This window comes from Malania oleifera, chromosome 1, assembly GCF_029873635.1.
Source record: "Malania oleifera isolate guangnan ecotype guangnan chromosome 1, ASM2987363v1, whole genome shotgun sequence".
NCBI lineage: Eukaryota > Viridiplantae > Streptophyta > Magnoliopsida > Santalales > Ximeniaceae > Malania > Malania oleifera.
In genome coordinates this window covers 24066828-24072123 of record NC_080417.1, presented here as the reverse complement: position 1 = coordinate 24072123, position 5296 = coordinate 24066828, and positions in this window count along the sequence as shown.

Below are 5296 nucleotides of genomic sequence, written 5' to 3'. Positions count from 1 at the left end.
AGACCCTAGTTTTGTGTAATACTAGTTGTTGGATTAGTTGAACCTAAAAAGAAATTTTAAAATTTCAATTCACCCCTCCCCCTTCTTAGGAATAAACCAAAGCTAACAATTGGTATCAGAGCCTCGTGGCATTGACTTAAGTGTTTTTACTAAAAGTTCGAGATGGCTCTCATTGGTGTATCCCCATTCGAAGAGGGACAGTCACCTACTAGTCCTCCATTGTTTTGTGGTGTCGATTACACCACCTAGAAAATTAGAATGAGGGTATTTATAAAATTTATGAGTTAGAGGTCCTAGAAGGTGATTGTCAAGGAATTTGTATGCCCATAAAAGAAAATGATATTACCTTGATGCATGCAAATTCATATGCCATGGAACTATTATATTATGCTTTAGATTCTAACATCCTTCTTGAGATCATGGCATGTCATAGTGTATAGGAAATCTGGGATGAACTTGAAAGAAAATATGGAGAATCCCCGGTGAATGAGACAACCACTTAGGAAGTGGTAAATGATAGGGTAATTGCATTAATAGAGAGTGAGGTATATGATCCTATCTCAGCCTCTATAGATGATTCATTTGCTGAATTCTGTGATACATTTTATGTTGAATCATCTATTGAAAATAATGATAATTCTATTGTTAATGCATGTGATGATTCTTGTGAAGAATTTTGTGATATAACTTGTAATGAATCATCTGCTAAATCTTGTGATATACTGGTTGATTATAATGCATGCACTGATTTTGGTAACAATTCTTGTATTAATTTTTGTGATGAATTTTGTGCTGAATTGATTGATGAAAGCATGCCCATATATAGAAAACTAGAAAAGGCTTCATCTAAACTATATAAGATTCTAGGTAGGATACCTAAACATAAAATCTTCCTGAGAATTGAAAATAAAAAGGGGATAAAACAATTAAAAGAATTGAAAGCTTTTCATACCACCTTAGAGAGAAAAAGCCTGAAGAAAATACTGAAAATAATCTGCCAGGAGGAAGAAATGGGAGATGATAAACCCTCAGGTCATAAAAAGAAAAATATTTTCAAAAAGGGTTCAAAATCACTTAATAAATCCCATACAAACTTTTATGCCTCATTGAGCAAACATAAGATTAGTAAGCAAAGCCTTTCACGAAAATTCAAATCTTGCTTACAACATAGAAGAAAAAGGCACTGGGTTTAATTGTTTAGATGGAGGTGCCGAAGGCTTAGAAAAGGAAATGAAATGAATAATCTTGAAAGCAAACTCCATAGGATTTAAGGAAGATTAGAGTCCAATAGAAATTATACAAATATTTTAATCTTCCCTTAGTTCCTAGGTTACGGGTTGTGATGACTGTAGGCTTAGGAAGTGGTTGGTGCTTAAAGTGAAAATTCTCAATATATGTATTTACTATACACTATTTTCATACAAAGAATCATAAGATTAGCAAGCAAATTCAAAAATTGAATAAAATCTACTTCCAAATGGACTAGGAGGCACCATTGCTAGGTAAATATTTCCAAATGCTTAACTCATGATTAAATATAATACTTTAAGTTAAGCCACTATTGTCCATTGCACAAAATTGAGTGTTGGGGTTCCATTTTGTATCATATATCACCATACCCTAAACTCACTTTTGAATATGAAAAGCCTAAATCAAAATCAAGTCATCATTCTAGGCTTAAAGCACCATTGATCATAAATGATTAATTTATATTAAGTGTGCTTTTCATAAGACATATTGCTATAATAAAGATTAGAGGCAACCACTAAGGGATTCAAGTTTTATTGATTTAATCAAAATATTCCCTTTGAACTTAAAATATAAGAATCCCCTAATTTTGGTTTATCTCATCCATGGGAAATCTTTACTATACCACGATCACATCAGGTAAAGATTCATCCTCTCATTAGTTCGTATCCTTGTTCCAAAATTATGATCATACTTACAGGAAACTTTCCAATCATCAAAGAGCTACAGTCAAAATTCATATAATCTTTAGCGCTCTTTGTCAAAGCAGTTAGGACATTTTCTTTAGAATAGTTATCTTGTATAATGTTGTGCTACTACCAAAATACTCTTATGAACATATTAATAATTTAATCTTTAAGAGTATTCATCCATGCTAGATTCATAACCTCTCAAATCATTAAGTCATATCCTTTAGAGCTTTATATACTTAGAGATAAGTTGAATGGCTAATATGATCGCCTGGGTCTCAATCTAGATGAATGTATAAAATTCAAGTAAACCTATGCATGCTCAATTTTAAGTTGAAAGTCATTTTAGCTTGGGCCTCTCTTACGTATTGAGATTCATAAGAAAAGAGGCAAACATAGGCTTAGTACGCTTAAAGAAATATTCATTATGACTTTTTGGTCCAATAAGCCTAAAGCATTCATGCTAAGTCTAAATTCATTGAAAATCTTAATAACCGTGGTTAAAGAAAGTAGATAATTAAGAAAAGGCATAAATTGAATAAGTGCATAACTCAGGGGGAGCTTTTGTTCTTCATATCTATATAAATTAAAATGCTCTCATAGCCTTACATTGTTTATGCCTTTATGCTTATCTATGTATAGTATTGCAGCACTATTCATGACTCAATGAATGGTTATAATCTCCTTAATGGATAGTTTATGTATTTTTCTTAGCACGAACTACTATTGAGCTATGTTGAATATGTTGAGTTGATTATACTACTTGATTACATGTTTAATCTAGAATGCCAATTGCATGGCTGATGCAATATATTGTGTATTGCATGCTAGTAGTAGAAATAGGTTCTCGCATGCTCAAACTGAATTATTTTGAATTGATTGCTTGAATCTATCAGACCTTGGTGCATAAAAATTTGGGAAATATTCAATTTACAATTAGCATGCTACCGAAATTTCAGTGGAATTTTCCCAAACCAAATCTATGCACAAAGATGATTATCATAAACTAAATGTTAAAATCTTTTTGAAAGGATGAGTGAAAACTAATTGAAAAATAAATTCAATCCTTGCATAATCATCAGGTAGTTAGGGGAGCTGAGATCCATCCTCATAAAAAGAGCTTAAATGACTCATATGCATCTTACGGATTTATTTCTTGTATATTGATGTAACCCTAAACATAATATCCAACTGCTATGACTTTATATTTAGATATGAATTGTTCTTGGTTGTGTTATATAGTATGCCTTAATAATATCTATTTATGATGCATTTGTGGCCTTTTGGGTTGACTATACTAATCAGGTGACAAATATATATACATTTAGTATAGTTGGTCCAAGGAATCCAAAAATAATTGCTTATACTGTTTGGCATGTTTAATGAATTAAATCTTTGAGTAGTATAAGTTGTTCATTTTATCTAAGCTAGTATTCAAATTTATAGGGGGGAGACCTTAAGCTAAAATCACAATCTTGTTGTGCTCACCCATTTTTAAGTTTAGATGTGCTTTAAGTTGTTCTGTGGCATGTGCTTAAATGAAATGATATTATTGAAGATCTTAATTTGAAGCATGTGTTTATTTTTGCCACAATCATCTGTTTTTACCATATGATCTTGTATTTGATTGATTAAATTTTTAGGATCTATATGGTTGTTCTTTTCTGGTTATATGTTGTATTGCTCTTGAATCAAATACCAGAAAAATATTGCTTGCTTGCATTAAATTATAGTCTATTTTTCAACAAGTACCCCCCTGTGTTTATTGAAAATCATAAAGGGATATATATTTTTATACATATATATATATATATATATATTAGTTATATATTTACTGTATTATTACAAGAAATGCTTTTTAAATGAAACATATTTTATTTCTTGCTTATGTGCTTCAATGTAACATTTTTTTAAAATAATAATAATAATAATAATTTTAAATTTTTACATGCATTTAGGTAATGCTCCAGTTTCAAATGGCATGCTACCGATTTTTTTCTTAAAATTTTCCCAAACCATATTTTGTATATGAATGATATTTTCCTCTTATTTGCCTATATATACTTAAATGTTTAGCTAGGCCTTTTTTGCTGTTGCCAAAAGTGAGAGAAGTAGGCAAGTATTTGTCATCATCAAAAAGGGGGAGATTGTTGACCCTATGGGTCATATCCCGGTTTTGATAATGACAAATACTCTTTGTATTTTAATGGCTATCTAGTTCATGTGCAGGTTTATATTAGCATATACACTGATGGCACATGAAATAAAACATGAAGACCTTGAAGATCATTTTTATTGTATTTCATTATTATTCAATTCGGGTCTGTAATAGTAATTAGAAGAAAAAGGTCTGTAATTTTTTATCCATATCATGCATGTAGGAACTATAACGATCAAAGGCCTTATAACGACTCTAGGTCTCTACACATCACTTGAAAATCAAATGACCTTAGGGATTAGTCGACCGATGCCGAATTTTTTCGGTGTCCTAAAGAAGACCTACACTGACCTTAGGACTCCCTATAATTTATAAAAATATGCCATATCTTCTTAAATTTAATCATCATTTGAATAGGGATTATATATAAAGGGATTAGAATCGAAATGCATTAAAAATGCATGTTTAGTCGACCGAACCGATCAGCGGTCAACATGTTGACCATAGCTTGGTTAACTATACCGTGCCAAGTTCATATAACTTGGTTGACCGAACTCCCACTGGTTCAACATTTGACTCCTAAGTCGATCGACTAGAAACATATAGGCGCCCTAGTCTTCCGAAACCCCAAGAAGGAGAATCCTACTGCTCGGTCGACCGAACTTTATAGTTCAAAATCTCCTGGTTAACCAAACCACGCAAAAATGGAAAAATCACCCTTGGGACCCTTAGTCTGGTTGATCGAACTCTCAGTTCAAATTTCTCTCGGTCGACCGAACTTTATCACTTGGTCAATCGAACCTCAAGTCCGGTCAACCGGTGCTCTCGAGTTGGAAAATTTTTTTACCGTGGTTAAATTTTTTAAACGGGGTTAATTGTGCTTAAATGTTTTTAAATTTTCCTAATAATACCCTACATGTCCTAAACGGTCATAATTTGGCCTTGGTTTATAAATATGAGTTCATTTGTGAGGATTAGAGAGAGATTAGAGAAAATCATTATAAAAAATCCTCTCTATTTTCAAAAGTTCATATTGCCCGTTTTACTTAAAAACACTCTCAAATCTTCATTCCCTTAACATATCTTAGCGTTGTGAGAGTTCTATCATCGAATTATTTGTAGCCACACCAACAGGAACAATGGTAAAATGTAGAAAGGTGCTTAAGGATTATCTAGTGGATATCAGGGAAAGATATTGCCT